Genomic DNA, 23,171 nt, shown 5'->3' with positions numbered 1-23,171 from the left:
CTTGGGGATCAGGTCCAGAAAAACATGTTTTATCTTGAACGTCCATTTGCTAGGACTCGGGGCTCTACACACTTGGTGCTGTACAAGATTAAAATAATGGTGATGTGATAATGCAACACAAAAGGTCAATGACTCAAAATCCAATATAAGCAGGACGGGATGGCTAATATGCAGTGTTTGCTGTGGAAACACAGAGAGGAACAGATAAGTCTTTCATTTTCTGATTTAATTTTTTCCTACTTTGCTTGGCAACTTTAATAGATGAAAAATATTAAATACGAGGGGTTGACAGGCTCTGCAGGAGGAAAGGGCAACCCCCGGTGTTGTGGCTGAGACCTTCACCAGATGTAGACAGAGTTTTTCTATTCACTTAATGACTGGGAGACTTTATATAAATTCCTGAAACCCTCTAGCTTCAGTTTCTTTATTTATAAAATGAAACTTCATTTCGTGAAAAGACTACTCCATAGGGTAATTATGAAGATGCTATGAGGATATGTATTTAAAGCAGCCCTCACTGTGCCTGATTCAAGTGAGCAAATAGTAATTAGTAAGCTTCATGATAACCAAGATACCATTTGTTGACTCTTTGTTATAATATCAGCTTTGCAAATGTTTCTTCCTTTTATTAATATTTTTAATATCCCTCATAAATTAAGGCATCCCTAACTGGGTAAGTTCTCCATCAGCCTTCTTAATCACAAAGGCTCAGGTCCATGGGTTCTAGAAGCACAATCATCCAGGTATTAGTACCTCTAGGGACAGCCCCAGTTTGTTCTTGCCACCGCTATTCAAATAATGTGCACTACATACTTTATTTCCCCCAAAATCCAGTTCCGGAGTTGGGAATGTGCTATCAGCTTCTCCATTCATTCCGCTTTGCATTTCACTCATAAGTCAGAGAAACAAAACCCAAATTTACAAGAACATTTTGTTCATTGAAAGCAGGTTCTGTAAATCATCCCGAGCTCCTCAGACTGAACACAAAGGAGTCGCACGGTTTATCCCATCCTTCACAAATGATAACATTACTAAACTGAATAAAGAAAGAGTTGAATAACACTGCACAATGCAAACTACTCTCCAGCTTTCAGGGACCTGGGAGCCTCTCCTATCCACTTCTGTACAGAGTAGAAGGATGCTTCACATCCACAGGTACCCTGATGTCAACCATCTATGAATGTCACTGGGAGAAATTAAATAACACATTAATTAAAGCAACTTGAGGGGCAGCTGGGTGGCTCAGTGGGTTAAAGACTCTGCCTTTGGCTCAGGTCATGATCTCAGGGTCCTGGGATCGAGCCCCGCATCGGGCTCTCTGCTCAGCAGGGAGCCTGCTTCCCTACCTCTCTGTCTGCCTGCTTCTCTGCCTACTTGTGATTTCAGTCTGTCAAATAAATAAATAAAATCTTTAAAAGAAAAAAAAAAAGCAACTCGATTCTTAGTAACATAAAACAAGACAAACAGGAACACAGAGCCATTCAATAAACACAAAACACTTTCTCCAGCTCAACACTGTACCTTGGCTGTATTAGCTGAGAATGATAATTAAACAAATTCAATATAATGGGATTGAATTGTAGAATCTGTGGAGGTCTTTGATTACTTTGGTGATATTGAACTTGGGTAAAATATTACTAGTTGTACTGCTATAAATACTAGTACTACTACTAATAACGATTCTGAAACAAATACAGCAAAATTTCAAAATTTGATTGATTATGCTGATTATTTTCTCCATAGCACAGTGTGCTTAAAATATTTCATGATTTTTTTTTTAAGTTAAGGTAAAAAGTTACTTATGTAGGCGAGTGGAAATTGAGAGACACGCATTTGAATTCTGGTTCTTTTGTTCAGTAGGTCACTCCTTACCAACCCTTATTTTCTGTGTCTAAAAATCTGTATCTTTGAAAAAAATCTATAAAATTGTTCTGCTACTGTTTTACCTGCCTCAAAAGATATAAAAAGTGTTCCTGTGAGAAAATGCCTAGAATAGTGTGAGTCACCGTTAAATCTTCATTAGATATTTCTTTTATCTGAAAAATAACATTGATAATAGTTATTGTTATATTTATAAGAAGTCCTACACATGGTAAGGACGGTATCAACAGTGACTTTCTAATGCACTTGGTGAGAATCAGCTTCTCATGAAAATGGCTTACAGTGACCTATGCTGACCCAGAAAAGTGAAGACATACACTAGGTTGGATTTAGGGCTGGAGTGGTGGAGTTTGAGGAGTGTTAATAGGATAGCGGCACCTACTTAATCATCTTTGGTATAGACTAAATTACATTTCTCAGAGGTAGACAGATTGACAGCGGTACATGGAGGATGAGCAAATTCCTGTTAAAACAAGAACAGATTGAAACTATAAGAGAAATGAGGAATGCCCTGTATCACCCAAACATTTCAGAGAATAAGAAAGAGAGAGGAAGGGGGCGCCACTGGGTGGCTCAGTGGGTTAAGCCTCTGCCTTAGGCTCAGGTCATGATCTCTGGGTCCTGGGATCGAGCCCAGCATCGGGCTCTCTGCTCAGCAGGGAGCCTGCTTCCCCCTTCCCCTCTGCCTGCCTCTCTGCCTACTTGTGATCTCTCTCCCTCTGTCAAATAAATAAATAAAATCTTAGGGAAAAAAAAAAGAGAGAGAGAGAGAGAGGGGAAGAAAAGAGAAAGGAAGGAAAGGGAAAGGAAGGAAGGGAGGGAGGGGCAAATGAGCTTTTGAAAGTATAAAGCTACCAGCTTTAAAGACGTAAATAGATATTTCCAGCTGTGGACTCACTTAACAGAATTCTTGAATAGGGGGAAAAAAAAAGAGTGAGGGAATTTGAGCAGTAATAGCAAAAATCAAGGACCAAAAGGAAGAGATTTGCAAAGACAGGATCAAAGCGATGAGTGATGAAGAGTTTAGGCGAAAATCAAAGCTCCAGCCCTCTGGAGTGAGCAAGAAAGAGGGTGGTGGGTGGCGATGGGCTTTGGAGAACAGGACAGCCGAGGTAAGGTAGTGCTGAAGGACACATGCCACAGAGCATTTGTGTAGAACGCCTTTAAGAGAAGAAAAAAAAAAAAAAAAATCAAGGTAAGGCACGACCAGACAGAACGTGGTTATTAATCAAAGCAGGAAGAATAAAATAATGGAGCCGCAGCCAGGGCAGCTTACAAAGTTAGGCGGCCAGGAGGGGTTCCTGAAGAGAGGTGGTCTAAGAGAAGGGTGGAAACAATTAGTGTAAAGGAGGAAAGGAGATATTAGTCACAGTTTTTGAAAGAAACAGGCAGATGATACTATCAAAGGAGAGATCAATAAACCTTATAAGTTCCTTTTTTTTTTTTTTAAAGATTTTATTTATTTGAGAGAGAGACAGAATGAGTAGCGGGGAGGGCCAGAGGGAGAGAAAAAGAAGCAGACTTCCCCCACCGAGCAGGGAGCCCAATGCGGAAGATCCCAGGATCCTGGGACCATGACCTGAGCCAAAGGCAGACACTTAACTGACTGAGCCACCCAGGCGCCCCTAAACTCTATAAGTTCCAATGAGGAAGCTGTGCCAGAAAGCATGGCCAGTATGGCAAGAATGCCAGATAGTGCAGCCAGGGCACCAGGGGCCAAGAGAATGGTTTTTGGTGGTGGTGTTATTTTTTTATTTCTTCACTTCTGAGAAAATGTGGAATATCCTCAAAGCAGGAAATCAGGGGTAACTTATTCAAAAAGATGTGATGAGTGAAACAAAAACTTTCCCTCCAAGTCGATGCAAAAATGGGTGTCACAGAAGTCACTCTAAAACCAGTAGAACTCTATGAGCAAAGGTTAAGTAAAAAGTATCAGATGAGCTGATGAGTGAAACTGCCCCCAGAGCTATTTTTATGTTGTTGCCAAAGATTTCCTATTAGAATGTTCCAGTCAGATTCTGAAGAATGGGGAAGTGAAGAAGCACAAGAAATCATGTGCAAGCTGACCACAGTCAGGTCTCCCGAAGATCACATTACATTCGCAGTAATAGAAGAAATGCTCCAGTAATGCAAGTAAGGAAAAATATCCCAGAGTGGAAGGTATGAAGCAACAGAATAAAATGCAAACCATCAAGGTGCAAGTTGAAAGAAATTCCAGTTGTCCTGAAGATGTGATTATTGAAAATGGGCCAACAAAGATCCTCAGTGCAGAGAAGTGGAGAGAAGGTAACATCATGAAAACAAAATGATAAAAACAATAATAATAATAAAAACCCAGCAGATGACTTTATAAAGTATCTGCTGTTAGTCAGGCACTATTCCAACTGCATCATAAGCATTAACTAGTAATAGAATCACAACAAGCATCTAAGGTAGGTGCTATTATTATGGGGAAATGGAGACATAGAAAAATGAGCTAATAACTTGCCCAAGTTCACACAACTATTAAGTACGAAAGCCTGGATACAAACCCAGACATTTTTTTTTTTTTTTTAAGATTGTATTCATTTATTTGACAGACAGAGATCACAAGTAGGCAGAGAGGCAGAAAGAGGGACAGGGGGAAGCAGGCTCCCTGCTGAGCAGAGAGTCTGATGCGGTGCTCCATCCCAGGACCCCAAGATCATGACCTGAGCTGAAGACAGAGGCTTTAACCCACTGAGCCATCCAGGCGCCCCCAAACCCAGACATTTTGCCTACAGACTCTATATTTGTCCATTGTGATATGTTACCACTGTAAACGAAAATGTGGGCCTGTAAAAAGCATTATTAATAATCTTAATATGCAGGGACCTTACTGTTTATGAAGCATGTATTTCATGATCTCATTCTTGTATCAAGAGAAAGCACAAAAAATAGTATCGCACGTCCACGGATGCGCAGACAGATGCCCAGGGAGGACTAGGGATCTTACCCAAGCTCCCACAGTTAGGAGCAGGTCTTCTGACTTAAGTCTTTTTTGTCTTAACTTCTAAGTTATACTTACTTTCTACAATGTAACAGCTGTCTCAACTAGAAAGCAAGATAAGAATGAGCAGATTCCTGATGTCAGTTTCTTCAATGGTGCATACAAATATTTTTCAGCAGCCGATGGGGGACCAATATTAAGTGCTGGGCACAGCCCAGTAAGATGAATTTAGAAACACATGCTCACACATTCATGTACACACACGTGTGTAGGTGTGCAGGAGTGGTGGGAGTAACCATGGCAAAAAGAAGCGAAAAGAGAGAGAATAATTTCCTAAGAATGATATGTAAGAAGAAACAGAACCCATCCTATGTATTTTTGACTACGTGTATCCATCATGATACGAGTCTTGTGACCTGGTTAACCAAAAGATTGGTTTTGTTGTTGTTTGTTTGTTTGCTTTTCTGAGGGATACTTCAGGCAGGCTTAATGGTCATAAGGGACACAAAGTAGGAAAACAATAGTTACCAAAAGAATTTTGGGATCTTCAAAAATGAAAGTGGAAAGAAGGAAAAGAATCACATTAGTGGGACTCGTGAATTTCAAGACCGCACAGAGAAGAACCAAAATCAGAGTAGCAGACTGTGGAGAAGGGAAGAATTAAATCCACAGAGGGTCTCAAGTTTATAAGAAATTTCTACTTGCCTTTTGGACATTTTAAGGGGCTTTGGTGATGGTGGAGTTAAGAGTTGTACTTAAGTTAAATTTACTTAAAAATAAAAATTCATTTTAAAATAAAAATGTACTTTAAAATAAAAATTAAAATTTTATTTAAAATTTAAAAAACTGAGTGGCTCAGTTGATTAAGCTTCCGACTCTTGGTTTGGGATCAGGTGGTGACCCCAGGGTCATGAGAGCAAGCCCCCCATCAGGTTCCTTGCTCAGCGGGAGTCTGGTTGAGATTCTCCTACCCTTCCTACCCCCTACCCCTTCCACTCCTGTACGTGCTCTCTCTCTCTCAAAAAAATACACCTTTTTAAAAAAATAAAATACAAATTCAAATGGCGGTTAAATGAGATTTGTGTGAAAATACTCTAAAAGTGACTGAATGTCCTTGAGCTGTCAGGTGTAATTACAACTACATTGTTGATCTCATCACTGATGGTAATTCCTGTGGCGCCCCCCACTGGCTGGCCGATGCAGTGATTTACTTAGTTCCATCAGGTTTAGGGGATCTTGTTGCCTTTTATAGAAAACGGCCTGTCCACCTACCCCTCTGGAGAGATTAGAACGGAGATGATCCACCGATGCCAACTACAGGACCTGTCTGAAGGGGACACTGGGCTGGTTCTTTTTCACTCTCTCCCAATATGAAATATGAAGAAATGGTCATAAATTAGAGCAAGAGATTTAGGTTTGGAATAACAAAACAAACACTATCTTGCTGTTTAACTTGTTTAAACAGGTTACTGAGGGATATCAAGCTAGCTCTTTCCTCGAGATGGCCAGAAATAGTTTTCTGCTTGCCTTCAAATGGCTAGAAGATGCTTCTGAGAGGTGGGGCGAGGGCTGTGTGTGTGTGTGAGGGGGTGATTTCCAGCGACCTGTTCAACCCCCTCCCCCACTATATTATTATAAATTGCCACCTGTTTATCAAGTCAAGATGTTGCTGTTAATCTAGACACTCACAGTTATTATGCCTCAATTCCATGGATCCTCAAGCAGCTTTAAAAACCGTTAACGCAATTTTAAGATTATTTCCAGTTCTTGAAATTGTTGAGTACGCGGAGATGAAAACCTTGAAAAATCTTAACTATTTCAGGTCATAAAGAAATCAATACTGGATTTCCCTGTTTTGAATTGTTATTTCATTTTTTTTTTCCCTCACCCCAATGGTTTTTAGCCCAGGCTGAAGCAAGTCAGTTTTCTTTATTCACCTCGAATATAGGATTTGCTGTTTCCTTCCTTATACAACTTCCTCCTCAAATCCCCTCTCTTCCCGAAGGCTGCGAATGCATTCTCTGCTCCCTTATCCTTTCAACCAGTCCCCAAAAGTTGTTTCCCTTTTCGTTAAGAGGTATAAAAATGTCAGTGCCACTGAAAATACAATATCTTTATTCTCATCGTCTAGGAGACAGGATGTGGTGAGGGTGTTAAGTGTCACCCATGTCAGATTTCACTTCCTGCTTCATAATCAATGCAATATGGGTCCACCAGGGTCCCAGCCTTTCCAAGGAGATCTTGCTTCTAATCTGACCCGGGCTGCTCTCACTTCAACTACCCAGGGAAAAAGTTAACAATACCTGGCAATATCCCTCTCCTTCGTCCACCTCCTGGCCCCTCTTCCATCTTCAGGGTTATAAAAATGAAGGAAATTTGTTACGACTGATTCACATGGCTGGGGAGTTGCTTGCTGAATGATTTCATAGTCTAGCTATTAGCTGTGAAGAAATATAATGTCATCCTTACATATCTGGTTTTAGTTGGGAGGGAAAGGCTCAAATGAAAGCCTCAGGAGAGCAGAGGGGAATGGAGAGTGAGCGAGCAGTCTGGGGACTCAGTCTGATGATTTAGTGGGGTGATTAGATGAAATATTTATGGTGCGAATGTTGGAGTTTGGCGCTCTAGCTTTTGTACTTACTGTGTGTGTGCCAGCGTAGAAAGTGACCCCGGGGAATTACCATGTTAGTCCAGGTGGAGGGAGCTCGCTGGGAGGGAAGGCACAGCTTCTCAACTAGTTGATTTCCCCTGGTGTAGGGTCTAGTGATGACTCTGGCAACCAAAAGCCCAGGGCTCTTGGGTTCAAGTTTAGGTCCCATTACAACATGGATGGGTGGTCTTGAAGCAAAATACTGTCATAATTAGGAGGTAGGACTCTGGGATCAGGCTAATGAAGGCCCACGCTCTGTGACCTTGTGAAAATAAACCCCATGTCTTTGTTCCTCAGTTTCCTTAACCATAAAATGCAGATGGTAATTGTATATAAATGAGAAAATGTATAAATTATGCCAAACATAGAGTTTGACAAGTGAAAATGTCTCAAAATGCAAAAAACACATAGAAAAAAAAAATAGAGAAGTTTCTGGAAGAATCCCTTGGTTCAACAAATGTTTATTGAGCACCTATTAGGAATCGGTATGCACCCATAATATTTTGAAAGAGAGAAAGGCATCCTGGCCTCAGCTCCTCTGTGGGGTAATTACGTTCTCAATAGAATCGTTCTGATACAACTTACATAACAAGCTATTTAAATAATGAAAGCCTGGGGATTCAGGAAAGGGAGTAATTATTATAAATTGGAGTAAAGAATCTAATGAGATATTAGAAATATTTAATGTAAGTTAGAAAATATTTAGTGCTATTTTCAGAAATTTTCAGAAATAGCAGTTCCAGAGTAAAAGGGAACATGAATCAGAAGATAGAGACTGAAATCCAGTGGCTTTGTCACCTTTTTATGCGTGATCCTTGGAAATCATTTTACCTCTCTTCATTTGAGTTTCTACATCTGGAAAATCAATATAAGATATGCTTCATGGGTTTGGTGAGCATAGACCAAAATAACATGCATTAGATAGTGCCTAGATTTGGTTTTGCATGAGGGAGCATTTCAAGAGGTAAATAGAAAAGTAATGCAAAGTCAATGCTCTGTTCCTCCATCTTTCACTCAGAGCTACAGCTTTTCTCATTTGATCTTTTGGTCCCTATGTACTTCTTAGAGAGGGATGGACTCACCCAGTTAAAAAGCCATTGCAAGCCTTCCGTGATGATACCCTGGACGACACATTACCCCGTTTCTGCTGCATCATTTAGCTACCTCCTGCATGGTCTCAGATCAGAGCTCCAATAGTCAGTGATCATTCAAGTGACGGAGCCCAACACTCAGCTGGCCGGCCCCTAGTCTTCATTCTCTAAGAGCTTTGCTGGGTGACCCTGGTTAACTTACCCTTCACCTCTTGCCTCAGTCTCCTGTCACAGGGAAGCAAGGGAGACAAATTAGCCAATGCCAGAAGTTGCAAGTTGGAGATTCTTCTAGAGGCAAGGCCCTGTTTCAATTTTACATGATTCCTCTGTACTGTGTTATCCTCCACTTCACTGGTGACTCTGTAGTAGTGTGATAAAGAGATCCAGTGTTTCCAGTGTTTTCCCTCCAAGCCACTCTTGGCTGCTTTTCTTGGTCTTAATTTCACAACACGCTCCCCTCTCCTCATACGGTATTGTGTTAGATATAAAAAATACTTCAACAAATCGTAGGCTCACAGAATATTTGATGAGAAACTTCCTTGAAAGAGCAGAGTGCTTTTGAAAAATGTGGTTTGAAATGGTAGTTTCTTTTTCATCCTATTTTTAATTTTGAAAGGAATCTTCCAAGCTAGTATTTATAACACAGATGGCCCTGTCTTCTACAGGCAAAGTTTGGATATCTAATGGTTATTTTTTAAAGTCCACTCTATAGGTCGGGGTGGACTGCAGATGTGGGGGACCTCCCTACATTGTATCAATCTATTATTCTATTATTTTATTTAACTAGCTATTTATTTATTTATTTTTAAGTTGGTTCTATGCTGGGCGGGGCTTGAACTCACAACCCTGAGATCAAGACCTGAGCTGAGATCTAGAGTTGGACGCTTAACCGGCTGGGCTACCCGGGTGCCCCTAATCTATTTTTAATCACAGCTTTACTGAGACATAAGTTATATGTCATGCAATTCACTCAATTAAATTGTATAATTCAATGGTTTTCATATATTCACAGAGTTGTGCAATCATCACCACAATGAATTTTAGAATTCACATCACACCAAAAGGAAAACTCATACCATTAGCCGTCACTCCCCATTTCCTCCCCAATTCCCTCCAGCTCAGCCTAGGCAACCACCAACCTATTTTCCCTCTCTATCGACTTGCCTATTCTGGATATTTCATTTAAATTATTGCATATGACATGTGCTCCTTTTGACTAGCTTCCTTTAATTTAGCATGGTGTTTCAATGTTTATTCATGTTGTAGTGTGTATTAGTACATAATTTCTTTTTATTGCTGAATAGTATTCCATTGTATGGATATTCCAATGCAGGGGCCAATGCTGGGCCACCCAAAATATAGCACATGGCATATTAATGATTTTGATTGAAACTACTTGGGAAACAACGAGTGCAAGGAACTTCAGACCCTCCTCTGTTCCCCTGGAAGCAGGTAATAAATCTCCCATATGAAAGGCCCCCTCCCCATACCAAGCAGTAAAAAGGTATCCTTATTACTCAAGATGGGAACTTTAAAGCTAAGAAAGCTGTAGAAACAAACCTCATTACATTTTGCTGATCTACTACCTCAGCGCAAATTCCACTCAGAATTCCTTACTAATTAAAGCGCTCAAACATCTGTTTTCTTTATCCTGTCAGTTTCTCACAAATTAATTTTCTCTTTGTTTAGAATGTATGAAAACTGCCGGCTGTGGTTATTTGTCTAGGTCTCCATTTCTTTACTGGTCCTCTGTGTGCACATTATAAAACTTGGGGTTTTTTTCTTCTGTTAATCTGTCTCTTACAAATGTATTTCTTAGTCCAGCCAGAAGAACCTTGGACACAGGAAAATTTTTTCCTTCCCTTCACCACATTTTATTTATCCATTCAGTAGTTGACAGACATTTGAGGTGCTTCTACTTTTTGTGTATTATAAGTAATGCTGCTATGAGCATTAGGTATCTGTCTGGAAGTGGGATTGCTGAGTCATATGCTCATTCTCTGTTTAGCTTGTTGAGGAGCTTCCTGATTTCCAAAGGGGAGACACCATTTTACTTTCTCACCAGCAGTGTAGGAATATTCTAATTGCTCTATATCCTCACCAGTACATTTTTTTTTTAATCTGTCTTTGTGATTGTAGCCATCCTGCTGGATGTGAAGCTTTTTATCTCTTTACTGTTTCCTTTTGATCCTTTCGCCATATCCTTTATGATTGTAATTAAAAATTAATCCATGCTTATCTCTTCTCTAAAACCTAAATGATGTCTGGTCCTAAATATGTCCCAGGTGGGAACAGTTCAACGCTGGGAAATGAGGAGAAAATGTCTACCACAGGAAAAGGTTGACAATTTTAACAGGAGAAAGCACAGTCCAGTCATTTTTCTAGGCTTTTCTTTTCTCTGGCCCTATCAGCATTTTCCCCAGTGGAATCACGGAAAAATGGGGAGAGGGGATGAAACCATGTGAAGTAAAAAAACTACTCTACTACTTCACTGAACAAAGGATGCTAGCAAAGGGGACTCACTACTCTTCATACACAAAAGCTGCGGAAGGGAGACTAACATGAAAGCATCTTTCAAAGACAACATGACACTTCTGGGAGAAAATAAACTACCCAGACCAAAAAAAAAAAAAAAAAAAAGACTAGAGCTTCTCGACAGCCTCCTATGGGACATTTTTCTTCTGTTTTACTCACAGAGCATAGCATGTCATGCACATGATAACTGATAGTGTTGAGGCAAGTGGGTTAAGGTTATTAAAGGTAACTTTAATGAGTACTTAATAGATGTGAGACAGTGGGATGGGTATTTTAAGTATGTTTTTGCAACAACTTGGTAAAGTGGGTGTGTCTGTGTTATTCTCATGTTACTCAGGACAAAACTGAGGCACAGATAGTTTAAGAAACTTGTCTATGGCCACCCAACTAGTAAGTAGAAAATTGGAATTCAAATCCATTTCTGCCTGATCTGGAATCCTATAAATTACCCATTTTATCTCACAGACTCTAAAAATATTTTATTGAATAAATGGATAGTTTCAGATGCCAATTTTGAAACATCTAGGGAAGGAAAAATATTATTTTTCAAAAAATAAAATGTAAGTAAACAAAAAGATGAAGGAGAAAACTAACCTGTTCTTATCTATCTATTGATATATTAAAAATTATTTTTTAAAGATTTTATTTATTTATTTGACAGACAGAGATCACAAGTAGGCAGAGAGGCAGGTAGAGAGAGAAGGGGGAAGCAGGCTCCCTGCTGAGCGAGAGCCCGATGTGGGGCTCGATCCCAAGATCCTGAGATCATGACTTAAGCTGAAGGCAGAGGCTTAACCCACTGAGCCACCCAGGTGCACCAATATATTAGAAATTTAAATAATTTTATATCAAATAATTTATATACATCTACATCAAATCAACTTATATCAAATAATTTAATATACATTAAATAATCATATCAAATAGTTTAATAATTTAATCAATATCAAATAATTTAATATACATTTCTACCAGTTTTCTTCTTTTTAAAGATTTTATTTATTTATATTTGAGAGAGAGATTGGGAACACAAGCAGGAATGGAGGGGCAGAGGGAGAAGCAGACTCCCCGCTGAGCAGGGAGCCTGCTGTCAGACTCCATCCCTGGACCCTGGGATCATGACCTGAGCCAAAGGCAGATGCTTAACTGCCTGAGCCACCTGGGAGCCCTTCACAGGTTCTCCAGCTGTGATTACAATTAGTACAGAATCAATAGCAATAGCTTCACAAATGCTATCTCCAAACTGCTCCTACAAAACCTCTGAAAACCTTCAACATCACATCCGGTTGTTCCTTGGAGGGTTATTATCTGTGCTCGAAAATAGTCCCTCAGTTACAATAGTCACGTGGTATCAAGGAGATACTTCCTCTCTTATCTCAGGGCCCTCTTGCGTGTCGCCTTCCTGATAAACCCGGTTACAGTGCCACACACGTGCCTCTCCAGCGGTGCCTGCTATGGAGTAGCTATATCCATGTCAGAAAATCTGCACACCCTCTCAATGCCAGGCTAGAGCTCTCAATACATCAAAGCTACGCAGGATTTGGCATAAAGGTGGGTAGAAGCTCCTGTCGTATCCTTCATCAGTATAATATAGAACTGGTTGTGCTCTAGAACCTTCCAAGAGATTATGGCATGGTTCCCATAGCTCAATTATCTTCTAGCTGCAGCTTGCCTTCTATAGGACTCAAATATCAGCCACTAATGCCCGTCCAGAGACTTCAGACTGTCCTCTGGATATTTCACCCCTGCCCTTGAGGTAGGCTCGTGCAACTTAACCCATCCAGCTAGACCCCAGAGTGTTACTCGCCCCACCAGCTTGCCAGTCAAACCCGGGCATATCGGAGGCCCAGTGGTGGGCGTAGCTCAGGCTCAAGCCGAGACTTCTTCTATGTTATTCTTTAAACACATTATTTGAAAAATTTGATCATATATTTTTGTATAGTTTGGTACCGAGAGAGGGGAAACATGTTATCCTCTGCCAAATATAATTTGAGAATTACAGCTCAAATATTTTTCCATCCCCAAATGCACCCAATCAAATAAGATTAGGATGATGGTTAGGAGGCAGCTTGTTAAAACACGAACATGCCAACCTCATAAAGATGGAATGTGTTTCATAGTTAAGCAAACAAAACTATGTGTATGTGTGTATGTGTCTATGACTAACAGAATTTGAAATTTAAAGGGTGATATGCAGGGCGCCTGGATGGCTCAGTGGGTTAAAGCCTCTGCCTTCGGTTCAGGTCATGATCCCAGAGTCCTGGGATCGAGCCCCGCATTGGGCTCTCTGCTCAGCAGGGAGCCTGCTTCCTCCTCTCTCTCTGCCTGCCTCTCTGCCTACTTGTGATTTCTGTCTGTCAAATAAATAAATAAAATCTTTAAAAAAATAAAAAAATAAAAAAATAAAGGGTGATATGTAAGAAAAAGCAATAGATTCGTGATTAACAAATAAACTCAATGACAAAGACAAGTCAAAACAGAGATAAAGAGATCATTATTTTTATTTTTTAACCAACTGAGATACACTGATTTTTTTTTTCCTATGCCCAAAGGACTAGGAATAGCAAGAAAAATATAGCATGCCATACAAAATAATTCAATGAAACATCTTTTAAAATAAAGAAAAAAATTATATTTGCAGCCCCCATAAAGGAGGGTTGAATCCTCCCAGGATTGTCAGTGATAGATTCATTTGAGAAGCTGGCTCACGGGGCGCCTGGGTGGCTCAGTGGGTTAAAGCCTCTGCCTTCGGCTCAGGTCATGATCTCAGGGTCCTGGGATCGAGCCCCTCATTGGGCTCTCTGCTCAGCGGGGAGCCTGCTTCCTCCTCTCTCTGTCTGCCCGCCTCTCTGCCTTCTTGTGATCTCTGTCTGCTAAATAAATAAAATCTTAAAAAAAAATAAAAAAAGCTGGCTTACATTAGGAGTTTGGCAGTTTTACAAGGTAGATCAAAAGACACAAAGGTACTAATGCTACTAAATTACAAGGTCTAAATAATAAGCATGAGCGGTGGTATGGGGCACCTTCTGGAAAGAGCAATTCTGAGACAGGTTTAACCTCCTATCCCACGTGGTTTGGCTGGATGACACTTCCCATTCTGCCTTCCCAGACTCACTTAACTGTTTGCCCCAATGCCCTCCACTTAGAGATTTATCCAACCCCAACCACTTAGAGATACCCAGTATCTGAGCCAATAATTGACAGAGAATGGAACATTCTCCAATCTACCACTTGGAGGTTCTAGTGGTAGCTTTATGGCTAAAGTCCCATTATCTGTGTACACAATCAACCCCTAACTTTTTGACCCAGCCTCCACTTCCATCTTGGTTTATTTTCCATCTCTGTCATTTCCTGAGGAGCCCAGAGTCCTAACTTAAACTAACCTGCTTGTCTGGGCCTGAGTCATAGGTCTTGAGCCTTCACTCATGATCAGAAACTTAATTCTACCTCCCAGACTGACTTAAGTACCTTTTACTTCCTGAAAACCCCTGCTCTTGGGGCTTGCCCATCAGATGGGCCGCCATTGCCATCAGTGCCACTGAGGCTTGAGCTCGCTTTGCCCTCCTTCCTTTCACATTGTATAGGGAGTTGCCGACTTTCCCTTCAGGGACTCACCCCAAAGCCCCTGTTTCATCTTCCCCTATTCTCCACCTACCTATACAACTCATGCCTCCCCTTGAGGTCCAGATTTGTGCAGTAGTTTCACGAATGTCTTCATTCTTGCAATGACAACGTACGGTCTTCACAAACTCAGCACACTCATTTGAAAAAACTCAGTGATGCCTTCCCACCACGCCAGTAAACCCCAGCTCCTCTATACTGCATCTTACAGTTTCTGCTCAAGTGCCCAAGCCAGAACCGAGGGACTTCTCATTATTTTCCCCCCACAGCTACCAGTTAGCTGCCGCAGAGTCCGTCTACTAAATTTCCCGTAGTTTCACTCTATTTCTCCTTCCCAAATCTTGCTGTTCATGTCCCAGGTATTGCTTCCCAGACTCTACTCTGGGCTTCCTTGTTAGAACTGCAGTCTGCCCCTTCTCCCCATATGCCAGTCCACGTGGTGGACTGCAGCGTTCCTGGAAGCACCTTGGAGTCTGCCATATTGCTAAGTTGAACCCTGTGATGACACTCCACTGTCTGTAATGTTCAGGGGCAAATTCCTAACATGAAACCTAAAGTCTTTGTAATATATTCTACAGCAGCCCAAATTATGGAGAGTTTCCCCCAAAAGACCGTGCTTTCTCCCCATTGTCTCCTAGAGTTATTCCCCAATGTCCCTAGAGTTATTCTGCCACCCCAGGAAAATTCCATTAAACTTTGAGGAAGTAGTTCTGCACTTGCATCCCACGTGAAGCCTTCTTGGACAATCTTTATAACCACACACACACACACACACACACACACTCCCTTGTGCTACCTCCCTAACTTGTACATATTTTAATTGAAGCACTTAACTGTATGTACTACTGTCATTTTTTGTTCTTTATGCCCTCTCCACGACATGAACTGCACAATGAACTGTTTATGACATCTCGGCTTATTCTAAATCTATTTAAGGGTTCCTCAGTGACGATGCTATTGACATTTTGGATCAGTAATTCTTTGGTTTGGTGGAATGTTCTGTTCATTGTAGAATATTTAGCAGCCTCCAAGGCCCCTACCCAGTACATACCAGTAGAATATTATCCCTGACCTTCCTATTACTGACAACTGAAAATGTCCGGATATTTCCAAATGTTCTCTCCAAGAAGGCAGGACATGGAAAAATTAACCCTTCATGAGAACCACTGAAAACCACAAAGTTGTGCCTACAGTGTAATTAATATTAATAATTAATTAATATTGTTAACTAATATAATTAATAATTATTAATTAATATTATTAATTAATTAATAGTGTGACTTAATACTCCAATGAAGGAAAGAATACAGGAAGGAGGGGTAAAGGGAGGGAGAAAAGAAGGAAACAGAGGAAGAAATATATGAAGGGTGGGATAGAAAAATATCTCACAACATGGTTAGTTGTAAGGAAAACTAAAAATTACACTCAGTTTAGGATCTGTTGGCCTAGAAGCCCAACATTTAACTGTATCTATTGATATCATAGTAGTGATAAGGCACAAGTCAGAAAAAATGAGAGTAGAAGTATGTCAGAAATAAACTAGCAAGAAGAAGGATGGAGAGAGGAAGCAGGAAACAAGAGCTGGTTGTAGAAAGTCAGGCATCCTCTGTGGCACCCAAGTTATACCGTGGGCATCAATGACGGGCTGTGTGGTTAGGAGCACAGGCTCTGGAACCAGGTGTCCTGGCATCAGACCTTGCTCTACTTCTTAATACTTGACTTCAGATTCCCCATCTGTACAATGGACATAACTCTACTGTCTATATCTGGGGTACCTGGTGAAGGATATATGAGATACTCTGTGTAAAGGATTTAGAAAGGTGTCTGGAACATTCTAAGTGCTTCATAAATGGTAACTATATATGGGTTCTTCTGTACTTATTTCTTCTGTGTGGTTTAATGGACCCAAATTGAACTACAAAGATTCGTACTCCCAAATTGATAATAATGTCAAAAAATGATAGACCTGGGATACAGTTGTAAAGTCACCAAAATTCACAATTACTTGGCATTTATACAGTCAACGATTCTGCTTCAGGGACTGTTTGGATAGTACATTTGTGTTTTCAGCCCATGTATCCTTGAGTTTTGATTATCTCTATGTAATGTGTAATTTGGAGCAAAGATTCAAGTCAAGCCTTGAGTCTTTTGGCTCTCCCTGTCACTCGGTCACGCATGGCTTCCCATGAAAGCCATTAACCGAGAAACACTCAGGTATAGAGCCTAGAAGAACTGGTATAAGGCTGGGCCCGACAGAAGCTAATATATTTACTGCTGTTGACCTAGTCAGAAATGCCTTCTCATGCTAGGAGCATTGGACACTGGAGATTGGGTGCTAGAGGATGGAATGATGAGGGTAAAGATTCTCCTAAAAGGAGGGTGGAAAAAAGGGAGGTCAGAAGTGAAGACATTGTCCAATGTGTACTTGAAGAGGGAGCAACAGTCCTATTGGGATGCAGTATTGGCTTTGGGCTCCGGTGGGGACGAGAGCTTGTACCTAAATCCAAGTAGAATCTTCACTGCTAGTGAGAGGCTCATGAGCTGATGTGAAACAGGAGTTAGGCTGAGATATGAAAGTCCCCGTGGCATTTAAGGAAACAGCGGCTGCTTACTTCCTTCCGCACTCCCATTCCTTCTGGTAGAAAGGAGCTCAGATTGGCTGAGCAAACACAGTTGAGTGCAAAGAGTACTTTTCAGGAGTTTGGTCCTACTTACGCGAATATCAGTCTTTTCAAAATTGTCAGTTCACCTGCCTAGTACAGGAAGACAGTTGGAGTCTTTAATTTCTAAAACCTCTGAATTTCTGTGCTGTGAACTGGGAGCATAGCAACAAAGAATTGATTGGTCCATCGCGCATGGGGGTTTTCTCGGCTCTCTGGATTCTTGCCTACCGTGACTGCAGTGACCACCTCGGGACGGGGTGGGGAGAGGAATGTTCACCCATTTCTTTGCCCCATCATTCTATATAATCCTGAGGTTCATTTTACAGAATAAGCCAAGGGTTACCCTGATCTATTTAATATTCTCCTTTTTAAATGTGCATCATGAAAACATTTCTCTTTGTCTGTTGAATGTACTCTAAGTGAGTTGTCCCAATGTATAGGTGCTAGATTTTTTTTTTTAAGATTTTATTCATTTATTTGACAGACAGAAAGAGTTCACAAGTAGGCAGAGAGGCAGGCAGAGAGGGGGGGAAGCAGGCTCCCCGCCAAGCACAGTGCCCGATATGGGACTCGATCCCAGGACTCTGAGATCATGACCCGAGCCAAAGCCAGAGGCTCAACCCACTAAGCCACCCAGGTGCCCCTGGGTGCTAGATTTTTAAATCCCATATTGTGCGTATACGCGTGCATACACACGCATGTGTCCTGGGACACCAGGAACAGAGAGGGATCAAGCACAGGTTTTAACAGTGTCTATAGAATGAGGACAACAAGGAAATTAGAGAACCAAGGAAATCTTGGGCTCGGATCTGCATCATATTTGTGTGTTTAATTTTCTCTGTACCCTCCACATTACCCAGATACATGCGAGTTGGGTTTTTGATTCTAGTGCAATGTTTTAGACATTTTCATCTTCCCTACAGGCTTTCACACATAGGAGGTGAATGGAGTTAAACCTTCCCAGCCACTTCCTGGAACTTTACCAATGATTCCTTTGGCTTAAACCTTATTCCTACTCATACATTCTTCTTTTAATAAAGTATATCTAGTATATTACATGCCGTTCTAAGTACTTGACATTCTTAGGACAACTCTGTGAAGTAATACTATTGTCCTCTCCACCTAAAGATTAAAAAAATGTGTCACCCAGAGATGTTCAATAGCATATCCTCTAAGACACAAAGACGGTGAGTAGTGGAACCAGGATCCAAAGCCAGACAGATTAGCTCAGGAACTCCTGCTGTTCCCCTGTCTGCAGTTCTGCCTGGAGGTTGAGATAATCACCAAAAAGCAGCATATTAGCTATGAAACACTTCCTCACAAATAGGTATAAGACACACGTACAGACCCCTGGGATCTGGGAGAAGAAGAGAAGTTAAAATGGTAAGGTAAGAAAAAGCTTGTAGCATTGAATACAAAATTTGTCTATTACATTGTTTTAAAAAGACAGTGAGAGCAGTAAGAATTTCTTTACCAGGGGTTACATGTATACCACAAAATTTTAACAACGAAATGCCCAATCGACTGGCTTCAATCTATTCATTCTGCCCACATACACATACATATTCATCAGATGCCAATGGAGCTTCAAAATGAAAACAACACAACAAAACAACCTCAAAAACAAAAACTTAGGGGTGCCTGGGTGGCTCATTCTCTTAAATACCTTCGGCTCTGGTCATGATCTCAGGGTCCTGAGATCCAGCCCTGCGTGGGGCTCCCCGCTCAGTGGGGAGTCTGTTTGTCCCCCTCTTTCTGCCCCTCCTCCCACTTGTGTGTTCTCTCTCTCTCAAATAAATAAATAAAATCTTTAAAAAAAAAAAAAAGCAACGACTTGCATACACTGCTGGTAGACATGCAAAATGGTACAGACAATTTGAAAAACAATTTGGTAGTTGTTTCAAACAGTTAAACAAAGATACTTAATTTATAATCCGGCAATTATGCACTAATTATCTATAAATAGAAATAAAATCGTGTATCTATGTAGACTCATCCGCGAACGTTCACAACAACATTACTCACAGTAACCAAAGCCCGGAAATAATCCCAGTATCTGTCAAGTGGTGAGTGGATAAGCACTCTGGGGAACAGCCACACAGTAGAATACCACTCGGCAGCAAAAAGAAGTGAAATCCTGACCCATGCAGCAATGGGGAGGAATCTGAAAATCGCCATCCTTAGGGAAAGAAAGCAGACACAATTACTACATGTTCTGTCATTTCGTTTTTATGAAACTTGTGGAAAAGGCAAAGTTAGCCAGGCAGAAAGCTTACAAGTATTCGTCTGAGCCAGGTTGGGAACAAGTAATTAACTGCACATGTATACAAGGTAACATTTTGAGGTGATAGAAATATTCTAAAACTGGATCATAGGGATGGTTGTACAAATGTGTAAATTTGGTAAAACAGCTGATGGCTTTCTTAAAATGGGTGAATTGGATGGTATGTAAACTATGTAGCAGAGTAAAGCTACTTAAAAAATATTTAAGTCTACAGATGAACATAGGTCAAGGGAAGGAAAAATTAAATGAGATAAAAACAGAGAGGGAGGCAAACCATGAGAGACTCTAACTCTAGGGAACAAACTGAGGATTGGTAGAGGGAAGGGGGTTGGGGGATGGGGTATTTGGGTGATCAGCGTTAAGGAGGGCACTTGAAGTAATGAGCACTGGATATATTGTATCTAACTACTGAATCACTAAATTCTACCCCTGAAACTAATATAATACACTATGTGTTGACTAACTTGAATTTAAATTTTAAAAAAATTAAGTCTTCCTCTGGACTCAATGAACCAAAGTTCCCTGGTATTATTTTTTTTAATTGTGGGAAAATGCACATAACATAAAATTTGCCATTTTAACCATTTTTAACCGTACAGTTCAGTGGCATTAAGTACATCACCACTATCCATTCACAGAACATTTTCCTCATCACAAACTGAAACCCATACCCATTAAACAATAAATCCAAGCCCCTCCCCCCCCATTCTTGGCACCCACCATTGCACTTTCGTCTCTGTGAATTCGCCTGCTCTAGGTACTTCAAGTAAATGGTATCATAGAATGCGTATTCGTTGGTGTCTGGCTTATTTCACAACATAATGGTTTCAGGGTTCGTTTATGTTGTAGTATGTGTCAGAATTTCGTTCCTTTTGAAGGAATGAATTTTTATTCCATTGCCTGTACATGCAACATTTTGTTTATCCATTCATCTGTCAATGAACATTTGGCTTGTTTCTACTTTTTGGCTATTGTGACTAATGCTACTAAGAACATCAGTGTACCCTGGTACTCTTTTTAAAATGTGTAATTTTTCTTCTGGAAGAAGGGAATCTATGGCTTTAATTATATTTTCAAAGGGGCTTGTGATCAAATTCTAACCATGTGGCTGACTACAGAGCACATAAATAAATAAAGGCTTCATGAAACTTTTTTTTTCCTGAGCAGGGGATGAGTTCTAGTGACTCCAAAGGGTAATATACTTACTAGAATTAAGGGACAACACAGAGACATTGACTATCTTATTAACCCTTTGTTATGCACCAGGTTCTATACCAAACACTTTCTATTCATCTGTAGTACTTAGCTCTTAGGACACACTTGTGATCCATACTTGTGAAGCCATGGACAACAATAACGTGTGCAAGGTCAGTAGGGAATTCTCCAAACTCAACTTTTTTTCTGGTGCAAAGCTATGTCTGCAAACCATTCTCAGCACTACCTCCGGAGAGATACTGTCTTGATTGGCTTGAGTAGTTTGAAAATGGCTATAAGTTGGCAATGCGTTTTAGGAAAGACTGATGCTTTAGTTCTGGAAACAAAGCAAATATCTAGTGTACTTTGGAGAATAATGAGCAGAATCTGGTAACTAGAAGGAAAACTTACAACTCAAGCAGTGATTATGTTTTCAGTCTGATTGGGGACTTCCTTATGCAAAAACCAAGCTCTTTGAAATCAATCCAGTTATATCCAAACTAAATCTTCTTAAAAGTCCTTGTACCTTCTTCCCCACATCTGGCACAGAGAGGACAGGCCACTTTACCATAGTAACAAGGCCTAGGAGATCTTTGGCTAAGACACCTCCTTTTTGGGAATTCTCTCTGTGAATCCTAGGCAGGTGTCAGGAAAGCAGATACAAGAAGCTGTGTGTGTTTCTACCCTTAAGTCAAAATGGTCTTTGCCACCAAAACATTGACGTTGGCCTGAAAGCAAGTCAGGCAGCCCTTCTGTGGATGGAGATTGCATTCAGATGCAAATGAAATTCTTCAGGGATACAGTGGTTGTCCTGGCTTTGACAGCTGTATCCTCACCTGGGTTTTCAAATAACTCCCTGGGCAGCAGCTAAGTGATTCTCCTGTTAAAATGTAGACATCTGTCTGTTCCTTTCCGGGGCTTTGTTTTCTGAGCCTCAGTTCCTATTAATAGAGAATTTGGGGATGAATACCAAGAACGGAAGAAACCACTCAAGTATGAGGCTATCTTGTAGCCCAAGAATCTGATCAAAAGTGTCAGTCTGGGGAATAGAGCAGAACAGAGGATGAATACATATAGGAGTTTATAAAAGCAACGTGGCTCATGGTAGGCAGGCTGAATTGCTCTGTATTTGCAACCCATTATACTAAGCCACGCCTGCTGTGTTTCAAGCTTGATCACAGCGAGAACCTACATTCTTTAAGAGCAACGGGTGAATTGCCCTCATCTTTGGATCCCCTTCCCATCCATCCTCAAACACCCAAGCTTTACTTTGGCAATAATGCCTCAGCAGTGTTTCTGCTTACTTTTTAACGACGTCATCAGGAATAACATAATATTTAGTTTACCCTCTTTAAGTGATGTTGAGATTGACAAGTACTATCCCCCCCACCCCGCCCGCCATGGACTGATGATATACCCAGAAAAATATCTCAAGAGGATTAACTTTGTGTCACTGAGGTCTGTGCTTTCCACAAACCCACAGGGAAGTTAACAGACTGTTCTTGTTTTAGTTCTACATCCATTAAAAGGATCAGAGGGATGTTCTCAAAGGGGAAAGAGATCTAAATTTGTTCTATTAGAGGAAGGGAGGACTTGTTAGAGGTATCCTGGTCACTGGATAATAATAGGTTCTGGGTTGTAAGAGAGCAAATAGCACTCTCCCTGGAGAGGCCAGGCTCTCGGGGAGCAGCTGGTTGTCTGGAGCTCATGGAGACTGGGCACTCAGCATCATGTTTTTGAGAGCTGCATTAAGGATCTGCATAATAGGGGCGCCTGGGTGGCTCAGTGGGTTAAAGCCGCTGCCTTCGGCTCAGGTCATGATCCCAGCGTCCTGGGATCGAGCCCCGCATCGGGCTCTCTGCTCAGCAGGGGGCCTGCTTCCTCCCTTCTCTCTCTGCCTGCCTCTCTGCCTACTTGTGATCTGTCTGTCAAATAAATAAATAAAATCTTTAAAAAAAAAAAAAAGGATCTGCATAATGAACTTGCATTATGACCGGCGTCTCTGTACACACAGTGACCTTGAAGAGCCCTCACCTGCTTGATGATAGCACTGTATGGCAGAGGGTGATGATGGATATGAGTGTAGATCAGTAATCAATAATCAGTAACCATGTGCTCATCCCCACATGGGCTGCAGAAGCTCAGCCTTTGTACCACCACAGGAGGAAGAGGGAGCCACCAACATGGTTTGTATCGCACATCCTAAGGACTTCAGTGAATGAGGCCTTGGGGCCAGATTGGCTTTGACCTAGTGAGGGTATGGTCATTATAGCCAACATTTCCT

The sequence above is a fragment of the Martes martes genome, assembly GCF_963455335.1.
Source record: "Martes martes genome assembly, chromosome: 10".
NCBI lineage: Eukaryota > Metazoa > Chordata > Mammalia > Carnivora > Mustelidae > Martes > Martes martes.
This window is presented reverse-complemented; position numbering follows the sequence as displayed.